We start from the raw sequence: 19,842 nt of genomic DNA, 5'->3' as shown, positions 1-19,842 counted from the left end.
CCATCCCCCTTCTCATTTCTTTCCTTCACCCGCTGAGGTTCCACAACTCAGCATGAGAATCACTCCCATGCAAAGACCTCCTGACCCCGCACCATTCCTAATTTACATTAGCAAGGGAAAAGGTGAGTCCTTATCAAACCTAAATATATACCTGCTATTTATCTGGATCTAAACAACTGAACTAATTGGAGAAATTTTTGAAAACAGGTCTTACTTCAAATTTATGGCCACATAACTTCAACAGGCACTCAGAACTCCCCCCAAAAACTACTACGTTTGTCTAGTAAATGTATGCTCTCATTCTGAGATGAATTCACATCTTCTCCTCCTTCCTCAATCCAATATTGCTAAAGGCCATCTACTCACTCAGTTAATATGAGACTCTGTCTCAGATCTCATTAACAGCAGTGTTAAAAGCAGACTACTCTGATCAGAGTACTTTCCTCCTTTTAAAACCAACATCCTGCCTCCAAGTGTAATCACTCTGCTTTATCTTATACAATATAAGAAGAGTTCTTATAGCTACCTGAATCTAACCCTCCAAGGCTACTCCAAGCAATGTTTCTCAAGTTATTCATGGTGAAAGAACAGTAAAAAAAATTCTTGGCAACCACAAGTCACTTTTATCAATTGTTGTTCAGACGCTAAATTATGTCTAACTCTTTGTGACCCCATGGATAGCACTCCAGGCTTCCTTGTCCTTCACCATATCCTAGAGTTTGCTCAAACTCACATCCACTGAGTCCGCGATGCCATCCAATCATCTCATCCTCTATCGTCCCCTTCTCCTCCTGCCTTCAATCTTTCCCAGCATCAGGGTCTTTTCCAATGAGTCAGTTCTTTACATCAGGTGGCCAAAATATTGGAACTTCAGCTTCAGCATCAGTCATTACAATGAATACTCAGGATTGATTTCCTTTAGGATTGACTGGTTTAATTTCCTTGTTGTCCACGGGATTCTCAAGAGTCTTCTCCAATACCACAGTTAGAAAGCAATAACTTTTAGATGATCAGCCTTCTTTATGGTCCAACTCTCACATCTGTACATAACTACTGGAAAAACCATAGCTTTAACTATACAGACCTTTGACAGCAAAGTAATGTCTCTGCTCTTTTGTACGCTGTCTAGGTCTGTCACAGCTTTTCCTCCAAGGAGCAAGCCATCTTTTAATTTCACAGCTGCAGTTACCATCCACAGTGATTTTGGACTGCCAAAAAATAAAGCCACTGTTTCCATTGTTTCCCCTTCTATTTGCCATGAAGTGGTGGGACTAGATGACACGATCTTAGTTTTTTGAATGTTGATTTTCAACCCAGCATTTTCACTCTCCTCTTTCACCTTCATCATGAGGCTCTTTAGTTCCTCTTTCACTTTCTGCCATAAGAGTGGTATCATCTGAATATCTCAGGTTATCAATATTTCTTGTGGCAATCGGGATTCCAGCTTCTGTTTCATCGAGCCTAGAGTTTCACATGATGTACTCTGCATATAAGTTAAATAAGCAGGGTGACAAAATACAGCCTTGACGTACTCCTTTCCCTTCTGAAACAAGTCCGTTGTTCCATGTACAGTTCTAATTATTGCTTCTTGACCTGCATACAGGTTTCTAGGGAAGCAGGTAAGATGGTCTGGTACTCCCATCTCTTTAACAAGTTTCCACAGTTTGTTATGATCCATACAGTCAAAGGCTTTAGCATAGTCAATCAAGCAGAAGTAGATGTTTTTCTGGAATTTTCTTCCTTTCTCTATGATCCACTGGATGTCAGCAATTTGATTTCTGATTCTTACGTCTTTTCTAAATCCAGCTTATACATCTGGAAGTTTTCGGTTCACATACTGCTGAAGTCTAGCTTGAAGGATTTTGACGATTACTTTGCTAGCATGTGAAATATAAGAAACTGTGCATTAGTGTGAACATTCTTTGGCATTGCCCTTCTTTAGGATGGGAATGAAAACTGACTTTTTCTAGGTCAAAACCCTGTGGCACCAGGTCCCAGGATAAACAAGCAGTGACCCCACAAGAGACTAAGCCTGACTTGCCTGTGAGTCTTCAGAAGTCTCTGGTGGAGGCGTGGTCAACAGTGGCCTGCAGCAGGGTCAGGGGCAGTGACTGCAGCAGTCCTGGGAGGTGTGGCAAGGTGGCATAAGTCCTTTTGGGAAGGCTGCCATTACCCCTACCATAGTTTGCCCTTTGGTCAAACTACAGGGAGGGAACATAGCTCCATCAGTTAGCAGAAAATTGGATTAAAGATTTACTGAGAACAGCCTTGCCCAGTTCAGTTCAGTTCAGTCACTCAGTCATATCCGAACCCTCTGCAACCCCATAGACTGCAGCACGCCCAGGCCTCCCAGTCCATCACCAACTCCTGGAGCTTGCTCAAACTCATGTCCATTGAGTCGGTGATGCCATCCAACTATCTCATCCTCCGTCGTCCCCTTCTCCCCGCCCTCAATCTTCCCCAGCAACAGGGTCTTTTCCAATGAGTCAGTTCTTCACATCAGGTGGCCAAAGTATTGGAGCTTCAGCACCAGTCTTTCCAATGAATATGCAGGATTGATTTCCTTTAGGATGGACTGTTTGGATTTCCTTGCAATCCAAGGGACTCTCAAGAGTCTTCTCCAACACCACAGTTCAAAAGCATCAATTCTTCGGCATTCAGCTTTCTTTATAGTCCAACTCTCATATCCATACATGACTACTAGAAAAATGATAGCTTTGACTAGACGGACCTTTGTTGGCAAAGTAATGTCTCTGCTTTTTAATAAGCTGTCTAGGTTGGTTATAGCTTTTATTCCAAGGAGCAAAAAAAAAAAAGCAAAAAACAAAAAACAAAAAACCAACAACTCACTGCCCACCAGAGTAAGATGCAGTTTTCCCCACAGCCAGTCCCTCCTATCAGGAAGCTTCCACAAGCCTCTTATCCTCACTCATCAGAGGACAGATAGAATGAAAACCACAATCACATAAAACTAACCAAATTGATCACATGGATTACAGCCTTGTCTAACTCTATGAAACTATGAGCCACGTGATGTAGGGCCAGCCAAGAAAGATCATCTGCATGTCTGAGGTTGTTGGTTTTTCTCCCAACAATATTGATTCAAGCTAGTGATTCATCCAGCCTGGCATTTTGCATGACATATTCTGCATGTAATTTAAATGAGCAGGGTGACGGTATATCGCCTTGATGTACTCCTTTCCCAATCTGGAACCAGTCAGCTGTTCCACGTCTGTTTCTAACTACTGCTTCTTGACCCACATACAGGTTTCTCAGGAAACAGGTGCAGTGGTCTGGTACTTGCATGTTGTTAAGAATTTTCCACAGTTTGGAGAGACAGAAAAAGATGGCAGAGGAGTAAGACGGTGAGATCACCAGCCTCCCCACAAATACATCAAAATCTCATCAAGATACAGAACAATTCCTACAAAGAACCTCTAGGTGACAGGCATTACTATGGCTCAGAGGAAAAAGCGTCTGCCTGCAATGCAGGAGACCCAGGTTCGATCCCTGGGTTGGGAAGATTCCCTGGAGAAGGAAATGGCAACCCACTCCAGTATTCTTGACTGGAGAATCCCACGGACAGAGGAGACTGGCAGGCTATAGTCCACGGGGTCACAAAGAGTCAGACATAACTGAGTGACTACACACACACACATACACACACACTTCAGAATGAGATAAGAGAGAGTACAAGGCCTCAAAAAGGGAAGAGACAGAGAACTTCTGGATCAGAGGGAGGGAGGGGAACAGTGAAGGAGGAACAGTTCCCAAGCACAGGAACTCACAGGTGAGCCCAAGGGGAGCTGCAGAATCTTGGAAAGCCGGGCAAAGCCGGGACCTAGAGGCAGAAAACAGAGAAAGCTGCTGCACTTCTCAGCTCATAAACAGCTCATGGACTGTGTTCCCGACTAGACAGTGTGCCTGGGGAACCCAGAGAAGCCCACAGAAGCCCTGCAGGGAAGAGGGTGCTGAGAGAGGCGCAGCATACAAACCTCAGAAGTACAGACAAACCTTGCGGTGTAGAGGGTGAGGGGGGCATGGTGTGAGAGGCACAGGGCACATACAAACCTCTGTAGGGCACACAAACCTTGTGGCACAGAGGGTGGGCCCTGGGGGCTGAAAGAGGGGCACACAAAATCCCTTGCAGGGCACACAAACCATGTGGTACAGAGGGTGAGCTCAGAGGGCTGAGGAAAGCCCACACAACTCTCCACGATGCAGAGGGCAGGGGTGGGGAGCCAAAATATGATCCACACAAGTCCCTACCTAGAGAACAGGTAGGGGGCTGGTGGCAGTGAAGATATGCTGAGAGGGCCACTTCGAGGTGGCTGAAGAAAGAGATGTATCTAACACTGCCAAGCCAGAAGGGCTGCCCAAAGACATACTGAACCCATAGACACCGGAAACCTACTACTGGACACGCGCTGCCCTTCAGAGACAAGACCCAGTTTGATCAACCAGAACACAGGCACAAGCTCCCCAACCATGAAAATATTACAGGACACTAACCCAACCCCATCCATGGGGGCAGACTCCACAACCAAGAACTATGATCTTGAGAACTTTTTCTTCTTTTTTAAATCATACTGTTTATTCCCCCTACATATTTCTACCTTTACATTAGACTTGTGGTGCTAGGGAGTTTTCCTCTTTGATTTTCTTGTTAAAAAAAAGAAATAAAATTTTTTTCACCCTTGAGTGATTTTTCTGATTTAATTTTTATATATTTGTTTATATATATAATATATATGTTTTATGTATATATTAAAATATATTAAAAGTGTTTATATATTTTTATATATTTGATTGCTTTCTTATAGTTCTTTACCAGCTGTAGCTATTCCTGAATATATATAAATCTTTTTCACATATGTCTATTTATTTTTGTTTTTCTATTTTTCTCTCCCTTCTCCTTTTTCTTTTTCTTAGCCTTCACTCTTTCTTTTCACCAATTAAACTGTTGTGCTCTCCTGGCTGTATTCCTCAGTTGGCACTCTGCTCAGCCTCAGTTTTCCAGATTGAGCATTAGTTAGCTCTGCTTTTAATTGGTTGATACCTTAGAATACTTTGGTTATAACTGTGCATGGAAGTGTGTGTATATGTCCTCTTATTTCTGTAATCTTGATTTTGTATTTACCATCCATCTGGGTTCATCTTTTATTTCATGTCATGTTTTACTTTTTGTCTTGGTGTGTTTGCTGTAGCTCCCTTTAATCCCATAACAAGTGATTTATGGAGGCCCAATCCACTGACCAAGGATCACACCTGAACTGTGAGGCGGGAGCATTGAGTCCAAAATCCCAGACTGCCAGAGAACTCCTAACCCCAGGGGGTATTAACTACTGAGAACTTTGACACCTGTACACAAAGCCTAGTATCATCCAGCTGTTGACAGCATCCACCCAGGACACTTTATCAAAACAACAAGCAAGAAAAAAACCACAAAAACAATCATCAACAGACAGGAGTCCCACAGGCACCCCAAAATATACCACCCTTCCCACTGGGGGTAGGGGGGGCGAACCTCCCCTCTTTCCACTAGAATGCAGGCACAAGTTACTTCTTATTAGAAGTCAACACACACCACTAAACCAACCTCTCCTCCAAGGACAAAAACCAAAAGCAAAAAGGTATACATCCCTAAAGGCTGGAAAAGGAGACCTCAATCAGAGCACATTAGAAAAAAATAAAAGGACAGAGAAATACAGTACAAATGAAAGAACAAAGGAGAAACTCACAACACCAAATAAAGAGGAAATAAGCAATCTGTCTGAAAGAGAATTCGGAATGATGGTAGTAAAGATGTTCCAAAGACTTGAAAATAGAATGGAGAAAACACAAGAAACAATTGATACAGTTGCCAAGGACATAGAAGAAATAAAGAATTAGCAAACTGAGATGAATAACACAATTACGGAAATTAAAAATACTCTAGAAGGAACCAACAGCACAATAACTGAGGCAGAAGAACGGTTAAGTGAGCTGGAAGGTAGAATGGTGGAAATAACTGCTGAAGAGCACAATAAAGGAAAAGAATGAGAAGAACTGAGGATAGCCTCAGAGACCTCTGGGACAATATTAAACACACCAACATTCGAGTTACAGGGGTCCCAGAGGAAGAGGGAAAAAGAAAGGCACTGAGAACATTTTAAAGAAATTATAGTTGAAAACTTCCCCAACATGGAAAGAAAACAGTCCATCAAGTCCAAGAAGCACAGAGAATCCCTTACAGGATAAAACCAAGGAGAAACACATCAAGACTCATATCAAACAAGCTAGCAAAGATTAAACAGAAAGAAAGAATATTAAAAGCAGCAAGGGAAAAGCAACAAGTACCATAAAAGGGAAAACCCATATGAGTAACAACAGATCTTTCAGCAAAAACTCTGTAGGCCAGAAGGGAATGGCAGGATATATTTAAAGCACTGAAAGAAAAAAATCTACAACCAAGATTACTATACATGGCAAAGATCTCATTCAAAATTGATGGAGAAAACCAAATGCTTTATAGACAAATAAAAGTTAAGAGAATTTAGCACCACTAAACCAGCCTTACAACAAATATTAAGGGACTTACTTACATAGCCAGTAAACACAAGAGAAAGGAAAGATTACAAAAACAAACCCAAAACAATTTAAAAAAAGCCAATAGGAACATATATATCAATCATTTCTTTAAATGCAAATGGATTAACTGAACCATGTTGCCTACAAGAAATCCAAGAGACCTAGAGACACATACAGACTGAAAGTAAAAGGGTGGACAAAGATATTCCATGCAAATGCAACCCAAGAGAAGCCAGAGAGGCAATCTTTATTGCAGACAAAATAGGTTTTACAATAAATAATGTTACAAGAGATAAAGAAGGGCACTACATAATGATCACGGGTCAGTCAAAGAAGACACAGCAATTGTAAATATTTATGCACCCAACACAGGAACATCTCATACTGTTAGTGTTTGTACAAGGCAAACACTAACAAGCATAAAAGGGAAAATCACAGTAACACAATAATAGTAGGGCACTTTAAAACTGCACTTGCACCAAGGGACAGATCATCAAAACAGAGAATCAGTATGGAAACACAAGCCTTAAATGAAACATAAGATCAAATGGATCTAACTGTTATATTCAGGACTTTCCATACAAATGCAGAAGAACACAACTTCTTTTCAAGTGCACGTGGAACATTCTCCAGGAGCGACTACATCTTGGGCCACAAGCCAAGCCTCAGTAAATTTAAGAAAACTGAAATAGTATCAAGTATCTTCTCTGACCACAAAGCTATGAGACTACAGGAAAAAAAAAATGCAAAAAACACAAACCCGTGGAGATTAAACAATACATTACTAAATAACAAAGAGGTTACTTAAATAAGAAGGGAAATAAAAAAATTCCTTGAAACAAATAACAATGAAAACATAACAACCCAAGACCTATGGGATTCAGCAAAAGCAGTTCTAAGAGGGAATTTTATATAGCAATACAATCCTACCTCAAGAAACAAGAAAAACATCAAATAGATAACCTAACTCCACATCTAAAGCAGCTGGAAAAATAAGAACAAAAATCCCCAGAGTCAGCAGAAGGAAATAAATCATAAAGATCAAAGCAGAAATAAATGAAAAAAGAAATGAAGGAAACAATAGCAAAGATTAATAAAACCAAGAAAGCTGGTTCTTTGAGAAGATAAACAAAACTGACAAACCACTAGCCAGACCATCAAGAAAAAAAAGGGGAAGAAAAATCAACAAAATTAGAAATTAAAAAGGAAAGGTTACAGCAAACACAGAAATACAAACGACCATAAGAGAAGTAAACTATATGCTAATAAAATGGATAACCTAGAGGAAATGGACAGATTCTTAGAAAAGCTCAACCTCCCATGACTGAACCAGGAAGAAAGAGAAATTATGAACAAGACAATTGCAAACACTGAAACTGTGATCAAAAATCTCCCAAAAAACAAAAGCCCAGGGTCAGAGAGCATCACAGGGCAATTCTATCAAACATTTAGAGAAGAGTTAATGCCTACTTTTCTGAAACTCTTCCAAAAAACTGCAGAAGGCGGCACACCTCTAAACTCATTCTAAGAGGCCACAATCACCCTGATAGGAAAACCAGGCAAAGACAACACAAGAATAGAAAATAACAGGTCAATATCACTGATGAACATAGATGCAAAAATCCTCAACAAAATTCAAGCAAACAGAATTCAACAACACATTAAAAAGCTCACACACCAGTGACAGCTTATGGTGAACAGTGTTGGATTTGAGATTTCCAAAGGAGAGAACTTTGCTTTGGGACCAAAGACACGGCTGTAGTTACTTAAGACCTTCGTGAGGCATAAGTTTCATTAAAGTGGAAATGGACAGAGACAGCTTCTGACAAAGACACCAGAAGGGGCTGAGAGGTGCCACTCACTAGATTCATCAAGATCTTACACACTTTTTCAACTGGTTATTACCAACAGAAAGGTCTTACCAGACCCACTCCCACAACATACATCTTTAGATAACAGGATTAGTCAGAAGTTCCTTAAGGAGAAAATGTCCTTCAGCAAGATACATTGTTGTTACATAATCATTAGTACAGAGTTTAAGGAAAAACATACACTTGAGCAACATGAGTTGCTTTGCTGACCATTAGCTCTGGGCTTAAAGAAAGTTAAGTCTTAGAAGAAACAGATTGTTGCCATAACAACTCAAGCTTCCCTGGTGGCTCAGACAGTAAAGCATAAAGTGTATCTGCCCACAGAGCAGGAGACCCAGGTTAGATCTCTGGGTTGGGAAGATCCCCTGGAGAAGGAAATGGCAACCCCCTCCAGTACTCTTGCCTGGAAAATTCCATGGACTGAGAGGCTCCTCAGAGCCTGGTAGGGTACAGTCCATGGGGTCGCGAAGAGTTGGACACAACTGAGTGACTTCGCTTTACTTTAACAACTCAGAGCTTAAGAAAAAAACGTCTTAGGTGACTAAGACAAAGGAATGTAGGGAAAAAAAGTCTGTCTCTTTCTCCTCCTCCAGGGTCGAGGACCCCTTTCTCCTTGAGGGCCCCAGACTCCTTATCAACCTACCTAAGAATTAACTCCCTCACCACGACCAAGTCAGGTTTATTTCAGGGATGCAAGGATTCCTCAATATACGCAAATCAATCAATGCGAAACACCATATTAACAAATCGAAAGATAAAAAACATATGATCATCTTAATACACACAGAAAAAGCCTCTGACAAAACTCAGCACCCCTTTATGATAGAAACACTTCAAAAAATGGGCATAGAAGGAAACTACCACAACACAGTAAAGGCCATATATGATAAGCTCACAGCAAACATTATTCTCAATGGTGAAAAACTGAAAGCATTCCCTCTAATATGAGGAACAAGACAAGGGTGTCTACTTTCACCACAATTATTCAACATAGTTTTGGAAGTCTTCGCTATGGCAAGTAGAGAAGAAAAAGAAATAAAAGGAATCCAGATAGGAAAAGAAGAAGTAAAACTCTCACTGCAGATGACATGATACTATACACAGAAAACCAAAAAGAAACTATCAGAAAATTACTATAGCTAATGAGTGAATTTAGCATAGAGGCAAGATATAAAGTCAATACACAGAAATCACTTGCAGTCCTATGTACTAACAATGAAAAATCAGGAAGAGAAATTAAGGAAACAATCTCACTCACCACTGCAACAAAAAGAATAAAATATCTAGAAATAAACCTACCTAAGGAACAAACCTACCTCAGGAGACAAAAGAACTGTATATGAAAAATTATAAGACACTGATGAAAGAAATCAAAAATGATATAAACAGATGGAGAGATATTCCATGTTCCTGGGTAGGAAGAATCAATATTGAGAAAATGAGTATACTAGCAAATGCAATCTGCAGATTCAATGTGATCCCTATCAAATTACCAATGGCATTTTTCACAGAACTAGAACAAAAAATTTCACAATTCATATGGAGACACAAAGACCCCTGAATAGCCAAAGCAGTCTTGAGAAAGAAGAATGGAGCTGGAGGAATTTTTGGACTACAAAATACTACAAAAGCTACAGTCATCAAAACAGTATGGTACTGGCACAAAAAAACAGACCAATGGAACAAGATAGAGAGCCCAGAGATAAAACTCATGCACCTATGGATGTCTTATTTTTGACAAAGGCAAGAAGACACAATGGGGCAAAGATAGCCTCTCTAATGGACAGCTCCGTGTAAAAAAGGAAATTAGAACACTTCCTAAAGCCATACACAAAATAAGCTCAAAATGGTTAAAGACCTAAGTGTAAGATAAGAGACTATAAAACTCTTGGAGGAAAACACAGACAAAACACTGGATGAAATAAATCAAACCAACATCCTCTAAGACCCACTTTCTAGAGTAAAGGAAATAAAGCCAAAAATAAACCAGTGGGGCCTAATTAAACTTAAAAGCTTTTACACAGCAATGTGATGTGATGTGAAGTTGCTCAGTCGTGTCTGACTCTTTGCAACCCCATGGACTGTAGCCTACCAGGCTCCTCCACTCATGGGATTTTCCAGGCAAGAATACTGGAGTGGGTTGCCATTTCCTTCTTTACACAGCAAAGGAAACTACAAACAAGTTGAAAAGATTACCCTCAGAATAGGAGAAAATAATCACAAAGGAAATAAATAATAAAGAATTAATTTCCAAAATCTGCAAGCAGCTCAAGATCAGAAAAATAAACAACCCAATCAAAAAGTGAGGAAAAAGACCTAAACAGACATTTCTCCAAAGACATACAGATGGCTTACAAAAACATGAAAAGATGCTCAACATCACTGATTATTAGAGAAATGCTAATCAAAACTACAATGAGATACCACCTCACACCAGTCAGAATGGGCATCATCAAACAGTCTACAAACATTAAATGCTGCAGAGAGTGTGGAGAAAAGGGACCCCTCCTGCACTGCTGGTTAGAATGTAAACTGTCACAGCCACAATGGAAGATGGTACGGAGATTCCTAAAAAAACTAGAAATAAAAGCCACCGTATGACCCAGCAATCCCACTCTTAGGCATATAACCTGAGGAAACCAAAATTGAAAAAGACACATGTACACTGTTCTTTGTACACTGTACCCCAATGTTCACTGTAGCACTATTTACAACAGCTAGAACAGGGAAGCAACCAAGATGTCGATCGAAAGATGAATGGATAAAGAAGCTGTGGTACATATATGATGGAATATTACTCAGCCAGAAGAAGGAACACATTTGAGTCAGTTCTAAAGAGGTGGACAAACCCTAGAGTCTATCGTACAGAGTGAAGCAAGTCAGAAATATGGAAATCTAGAAAGATAGTACTGATGATAGGGCAGCAAAGGAGAAACAGACATACAAAACAGACTATGGACATGGAGGGAGAGGAGGAGGGAGAAGGTAAGATGTATGGAGAGAATAACATAGAAACTTACAATACCATATGTAAAATAGACAGCCAATGGGAATTTGCTGTATGACTCAGGAAACTCAAACAGGGGCTCTGTAACAATCTAGAGTGGTGGGATGGGGAGGAAGATGGGAAGAAGGTTTAAGAGGGAGGGGACATATGTATACCTATGACTGATTCTTGTTGATGTTTGACAGAAAACAACAAAATTCTGTAAAGCAATTATCCTTCAATTAAAAAAATAAATTTTTAAAAAAACTTTTCAGTTTGCTGTGATCCACACAGTCAAAGGCTTTAGCATAGTCAAACACAACAACAAAAAATTGTTAATAATCATTTTGGAATACAGTTTGGCAAATCCTTCAAAAGTTACATGTATACCTATGATAGCTTACTTATAGGAAATTATCCAAAAGAAATGAAAGCACATCTTGTATTACATAAGAACTTCACAACAGTTTTAGTACTAGCACCAAACCAGAAACAAACTAAACATCTGTGAACAGATAAATGGATAAAGAAATTGTGATCTCAAGAAAAGCGGAAAATAAAACCTGAACAAAAATAATACAACATATCAAAATCTGTGGGACACAGGTACAGCAGTGATGAGAAGAAAACATGGCATTAAGTGCATATACACAAGAAAAGGAGAAAATTCTCAAATCAATAATCTGAGCATCAACCTCAGGAACCTAGAAAAAGAGCAAAACAAATCAACATCAAGCAGAAGAAAGGAAGTGATAAAAATATGAACAAACTTCAATGAAATCAGAAAAATAACAGAGAAAAGTCAGTGAAACAAAGAGCTAGGTCATTGCAAAAAACAATAAAATTAACATACCTCTACCAAGACTGACCCCATCTTCACAATCCACCAAAAGAAAAAAAAAAGTAAGACACAAATTACCAATATCAGGAATCAAACAGGGATATCAATTATCACTACAGAACCCATTGAAATTGAAAGAATAGTAAGAAAATTTATGAATAGATAAATTTAACAACTTAGATAAAATGGACCAATGGGGGAGGGAATCACTAGCACAAGTAAACCAACTGAAAGATTTGAACTGCCCTGTAACTTTACTAAATTCATAATTTTAAAACTCTAAAAACAAATCACCAGGCCCAGGTAAGTGTTATTTGAGAACTATTAAGAATATTTAAAGAAGAATTAACTCAAATTCTACAGTCTCTTCCAAAACTGGGGAAGAGGAGAGAACACTTCTGAATTAATTTAAAAAAACTAGTTATTATCCTGTTATCAAAAGCAGACAAGCATGAAAAGAAAACCAGAGTATGTGCCTCATGAATATAGATACAAAAATCCTTTAAATGTTATTTAACAGAATTTAACAGCGTGTAAAAGGAATTATAAATTTATATACCATAACCAAGCAGGGTTTACTTCAGAAATGTAAGATTGATTTGATATTCAATAATCAATGAAATTCATAAATTTCAATTCATCAAGCTAAAATTGAACATGTGCATGACCGTATCAATAGATATGCAGGAAAAGCATCTGACAAAATCCAACACTCACTCATGATATTCTCAGAAACACAGAAATAGAGAACTTCCTGATCTATAAAAAATCTTTATCTAGCGTTATACTCCTCAGTGAAAAAATGAATCCTTTCCTCCTAAGACCAGGAATAAGGCAGGATGTCCACTCTTACCATCTTTAGTCAACACAGTGCTGGAATTTCTAGCCAGTGAAGTAAGGCAAGAAAGGAAATAAAGAGCATAAAAATCAGAAAGGAAGAAATAAAGTTGTCTCCATTTGTAGATGACAAGCTTGCCTCTGAAAAAAATTCCAAGTAAATTATTTCAAAAAAAGAGAAAAAAGAAAAATCAAAGGGAAAATTTAGGTGTAATCTAACAAACACAGAGAACTTATATGCTGAAAATGATGTAATGCTGATGGGAAAAAAATCAAAGATCTAAATAAATGGTGACACGCTGTGTTTGTAGATTAGAAGATTCAACATGGTATTTTCTGTTCTCCCCCAAACTGATATATATGTTTAATGCAGGTCCTATTAAAATCCTAGCAATGTTTTTCTGTAGATACAGAAAAGATTTGGATGTCAACAAGATGACAAAGTAAGGAACTCTGGAAATCCTTTCCTCCAAAAGAGTAATGAAAACATTAGTAAAAACTGTCAAAAAATCAACTCTTTCAGAACTCTGGAATTACTCTGCATGTAAGTTAAATAAGCAGGGTGACAATATAGAGCCTTGACACACTCTCCCAATTTGGAACCAGTCCATTGTCCGGTTTTAACTGTTGCTTCTTGACCTGCACACGATTTCTCAGGATATAAGTAAGGTGGTCTGGTGTTCCCATCTCTTCAAGAACTTTCCAGTTTGTTGTGATCCACATAGTCAAAGGCTTTAGTGTAGTCGATGAAGCAGAAGTAGATGTTTTTCTTTTCTGGAATTCTCCCGCTTTTTCGATAATCCAATGGATGTTGGCAATTTGATCTCTGGTTCCTATGCCTTTTCTAAATCTAGTGTGAATATCTGGAAGTTCTCAGTTCCTGTAATGTTGAAGGCTAGCTTGGAGAATTTAGAGTATTACTTTGCTAGCATGTGAAATGAGTGCAACTGTACAGTAGTTTTGAACATTCTTTGGCATCACCTTTCTTTGGGATTGGAATAAAAACTGACCTTTTCCAGTCCTGTGGCCACTGCTGAGTGTTCCAAATTTGCTGGCATATTGAGTGCAGCACTTTCACAGCATCATCTTTTAGGATTTGATACAGCTCAGCTGGAATTCCATCACCTCCACTAGCTTTGTTCATAGTGATGATTGTTTCATTTCCATTTCCAACTGTTGCTTCTTGACCTGCACACAGGTTTCTCAGGAGGCAGGTAAGGTGGTCCATTACTCCCATCTCTTTAAGAACTTTCCAGTTTATTATGATCCATACAGTGAAAAGGTAACTTGTCAGGGACTTTATACAGCTTCAGGATAGAGACTGATTGCCCAAAGAAACAACCACATGATTAAAAGCTGGATTACAATTTTCAGTCCAACTCCATGCCCTCCAGGAGGTGAAAGAGGCTGGAGATTGACTTCAATCACCAACAGCCAATAATTTAATCAATTACACCCAGTTAATGAAATTTCAATAAAATCTCTTGAACAACATGGCTATTGAGCTTCTGGGTTAGTGAGCGCGTCCATATGCCGGGAAGGTGATGCACCCAGAAAGGGAATAGAAACTTTGCACCATGCTACCTTGTCCTACGCACCTTTCATTTGGCTGTTCCTGAGTTGTATCCTTTATAGTAAACCCATAATTGTTATGTATAATGTTTTCCTGAGTTCTGTGAGTCGTTCTAGCACATACTGAACCTGAAGGCAGGGGTAGTTGTATGAACCTCTGAATTTGTACCCAAGTCAGAGAGAAGAGTAGGAAAACTGAGATCTGGGGACTTGAGACTGGCATGAAGCCAGGGCTGTCTTGCGGGACTAAACCACGAATCTGTGGAATCTACTTAAACTCTACACAGTATCAGAACTGAATTGAATTGTATAGAACAGAGTTGGTGTCAAAGAATCAATAACTGCCACATAAAATGAAACTTCATAAAGAAATAATTATAAAACTATTTTGACAGGCTTATAATGCTTAAAAATGTAACTGGTATGACAATAACAGCACAAAGGAAGGAGAAGGGAATAGAGCTACACAGGAGGAAAGTTTTCTATACTACTCAAGTACATATTTATATAAACTAGACTATTATAAATTAAGATGTTATTTATATTTCTAAAGGCAGCCACTAAGAAAATAGTTCAAAAATATACAAAAAAAAAAAAAGACATGGGGATTTAAACAGTACATTAAAAAACAACACAAAAGAAGGCAATATTGGAGAAAGACAGGAGCAACAAAGTCCTAAGACATGAAAACAAATCACAAAATGACTTACTAGTAATCACATCAAATGCAAATGGTTTAAACACTCCAATTAAAAGGTAGTATAGGCAAAAAGGATTAAAAAACCATCACGACCAACTAAATACAGTTTTTAAGAAACACATTTTAGATTTGAGGATAGAAACAGGTATAAAGTAAAAAGATGGAACTCTTCTACACAGCCAAATAGAATTCTTTATTTTTCCTCTCCTGGCGGTGGTTCAGTCACTAAGTCAAGTCTGACTCTTTGGGATCCCATGGACTATGTAGCCTGCCAGGCTCCTCTGTCCATGGAACTCTCCAGGCAAGAATACTGGAGTGGGTTGCCATTTCCTTCTCCATTTCCCTCTCCTAGCAAATTTCACTTCAGTAAAAGGCACCACTATTAAAGGTCAAAAGGTTAGATCTGATCCTTGATTCTTTCACAATGTATTCTTATATCCACCTCCTGAGCAAATACTGTTGGTTCAGTTTTCTAAATTATCAACTGCTACCACCTTAGATGAAACCACTATTATCTCTTGCCTTTATTACTGCAATGGCCTCCTAAATGAAACTCCCACGTGCGGGGCAAAAATGGACTATAGTCCATCTTCCATAACACAGTCCAAAGTATTTTAACATGTATGATACACTGTTTCTCTATGGCTTAAAAACTTTCAAACCAAAGCTTTCTTACAGTTTCTCACTGTAAGAAAGATTGTATAGTTCATTTACAATCGAGTTCAATTCACTTTTTCTTCAGGGGTCTACCTAATAGGGTCTCTGTCTGCCTCTCATATCTGCTACTTCTTAGGAACAATACATTTGTCTCCTGGCATCCTTGGGGGATTTGCTCCAGCACCTCGCTATCCCTCCCCACCTGCTACAGCTACCAATATCCATAGATGCTTAAGTCCCTTATATAAAATGACATAGTATTTGCATATAACCTACACACATCATTATTATGGGGTGCAAAAGTACATCATTATTGTCATTTAAATGTTGTCCACAAGACACACCTTGACTTTACTTTATGCTTTTACTAAATGATCTATTGCCTATCCCAAAGCAAACATGGATAAAATGAAATGTTAAATATATATATCATCTGTAGTACAAACTAAATGCTATGAATAGTTTCTGGTATATAACAAATTCAAGTTTTGCTTTTTGGAATTTTCTGGAATATTTTTTCCCAAATATTTTTGCTCCATCTTTGGTTGAATCCACAAATACAGAATCCACAGACATGGCAGGTCAACCATATTAAACCCAGGAAGACACTGAGACAGACTGCCAAAGTCCTAAAGAAAAACAATTTGTAATTTAGAATTCAACATCCAGCCATTTTAATATTCCATAGTGACTGCAAAAAAGATATTTCCTAACATACAAGGACTCAAAAAATCTATCACCCAAAGAAGCTCTCTAAAACACCTACAGAAGAGACAGTATGAAAAAAAACCTAAATTTCTATCTCTTCAAACGAAGGAATTACAAAAAATGTGATGTAAGCAGTAACATGATAAAATAAGCCAATAAAATATATTAAAACATCTAAATATATTGAAACATTAATATGTAGTAAATATTAGTAAGTATTAATAAATATTAATATATTAAAATATCTAAAATACAGACAGTAGAAAATAATACCTTAAATATCAGACAAGTGAAATTTCTAATGACACTGGCACAGAGTGGAGGAAGAGGAAATAAAAGTTTGCTAAGATTCTGATCTTTCTCAAATAGAAGAATAAAAATACAAATTAACTTTTTCTACTAAGAAAAATATGTTATTTAAACTTTTTAAGGGTAAGTAGAAAGCAGTGGTAAATGTGGACTGGTTAAACTCCTTTACTGTATGAGAAAGTGCGTCATACCAAATTTTAAAAATTACAAAGCAAAACCCAGTGTATGTTAGTTATAGCAGATAAAGAACAAACAATAAAGCCTTAATATCTAGAAAGCAAAAATACAATTACAAGAAAAACAGAAAAGTCTACATTCAAAGGAAAAGGAATTGGCACTTTAAAGTGGATAAATCAGGGTAGTAAAAAAAAAAAAAAAAAAGAGTAGAACGTTTGTATAATATAATTACAGTAAAAGCCCAAAAGAGGTTTCCAAAAATTTTAATATAAAGTCATAAAGGTCACATCTATTACCTGTAAAGCAATATAACTGGGACTAAACTTTTTTTTATACAGATTAAAAATTCCATGTCCAAGTAACTAAAATAGTAAGAACTCCTATATAAACTTAAATGAAAACGTGAATGAGAATTATAAAATCTTGAACCAAAACAATACAAGCACATACCACACATGTTAAGATGTAACCAAATGATAATCAGAAAAAATTTATATGCTATAATGAATTATATTAAAAATTAAGAAAATCTAAAAATTCAAGAACTTACAGAAGTGATAAACTGACACAGGAAAAAAAAAGAAAACATTGGTTCTACGAGAACTACTTAAATGTTGGCTTAACACTGAAATAAACCAGTTAAGGATGGAACAAAAGAAAATTTTAGGTCAATCTTAGATGGTACAAAAAATGGTAAAGATTTTCTATTTGAATCCACCAATGTATTAAAATATTAAGTGAGATTTATGTCAGAATGTAAGCTGTTCAGCTGCTCAGTCGGGTCCAACTATCTGCAACCCCATAGACTGCAGCACGCCAGGTTTCCCTGTCCTTCACCATCTTCCTGAGCTTGCTCAAACTCATGCCCATTAGTTAGTGATGCCATCCAACCATCTCATCCTCTGCTGAACCCTTCTGCTTTTGCCTCAATCTTTCCCTGCATCAGGGTCTTTTCCAATGAGATGGCTCTTCCCATCAGGTAGCCAAAGTATTGGAATTTCAGCTTTAGCATCAGTTCTTCCGATGGACATTCAGAATTGATTTCCTTTGGGATTGACTGGTTTGATTTCCTTGATGTCCCAGGTATGCTCAAGAGTCTTCTCCAACACCACAGTTAGAAAGCATTAATTCTTCGACAACCAGCTTTCTTTATGATCCAAATTTCACATCCACACATGACTACTGGAAAAACCATAGCTTTGACTAGATGGACCTTTATTGGCAAAGTAATGTCTCTGCTTTTTTATATGTTGTCTAGGTTGGTCATAGCTTTTCTTCCAAGGAGCAAGCGCCTTTTAATCTCAAGGCTGCAGTCAATATCTGCAATGATTCTGGAACCCAAAATAATAAAGTCTCACGGTTCCATTGTTTCCCCATCTATTTGCCATGAAGTGATGGGACTGGATGCCATGATCTTAGCTTTTTGAATGTCGAGTTTTAAGCCAGCTTTTTCACTCTCCTCTTTCACTTTCATCAAGAGGCTCTTTATTTCTTCGCTTTCTGCCATAAGGGTGGTGTAACCTGTGTTATCTGAGGTTACTGATATTTCTCCCAGCAATCTTGACTCCTGGGCTTCATCCAGTCAGGCGTTTTTCATGATGTACTCCTCATATAAGTTAAATAAGCCGGATGACAATATACAGCCTTGACCTACTCCTTTCCCAATTTGGAACCAATCCGTTGTTCCTTATCCAGTTCTAACTCTTGCTTCTTGACCTGCATACAGATTTCTCAGGAGGCAGTAAGGTGGCCTGGTATTCCCATCTCTTTCAGAATTTTTCAGTTTGTTGTGATCCACACAGTCAAAGACCTTAGGCACAGTCAATCAAACAGAAGTAGATCTTTTTCAGGAATTCTCTTGCTTTGCTATGACAAGGAATATTGGCAATTTGATCTCTGGTTCCTCTGACTTTTTAAAATCCAGCTAAATGTTAGACAACCTATCAACCTAGCAGTTCCTGTTTGGGGTTTTAAAGATGAATCTTTACGCCTTTTCCCTTCTAAACTCTAAATAAATAACACAAATGGAGCTAAAAGGGCTCGGTCCCACAAGGACAAAAGGAATAAAGGAACAACTGGAGAATTCAATAAATATTCAGAAGAGTAAAAGTAGTAGAAGGACAATTAATTTAGCACCCTATTATAGGAACCACAGTATAAGGAGTGAATGAAAGAGAAAAAAACAAGAACTGACTCTTCCTAAAAAAAAAAAAAATCCTAGAAGATTCTTATAGCTAGGAAATGTCAAATATAAAGACCTCATATATTAAGTAATATTTTTGTGGAAATTTTTATTTTATACTGTGGAAAATAAAGTGCAGCACTCGGAGCCACTTCTGAGTTCTCTAAGTCATTTAATTTTGTTGAGCCACTATTTCTCCACCAGGTATTTGGATACAATAGTGATTGCCCTGTGCATGCTTTACAGAGATTTACAGTAAGGAAATGATTGCTGAGCCTTCCAAAATGTAAACAAAAAAAACACACAGAGAGACATCACATAGAAGAGAATGATTCCTACCTACCCCACCTGGCTTCCCAGGTGGCACAGTGGTAAAGAATTTGCTTCCCAGTACAGGAGACAGAGGGGACATGGGTTCAATCCCTGGGTCAG

General features: G+C 38.1%; 1 protein-coding gene across 4 annotated transcripts in view; it reads right to left on the bottom strand.

The window, feature by feature from the left end:
* SMC5 (structural maintenance of chromosomes 5) overlaps nt 1–19,842 on the bottom strand; it is a 104,448-nt gene that overhangs the window by 34,009 nt on the left and 50,597 nt on the right. The window lies entirely within an intron of this gene.

This window comes from Capra hircus, chromosome 8 (genome assembly GCF_001704415.2).
Source record: "Capra hircus breed San Clemente chromosome 8, ASM170441v1, whole genome shotgun sequence".
NCBI lineage: Eukaryota > Metazoa > Chordata > Mammalia > Artiodactyla > Bovidae > Capra > Capra hircus.
The sequence above is the reverse complement of the archived record's forward strand: the minus strand, read 5'-3'. Positions and strand labels throughout refer to the sequence as shown.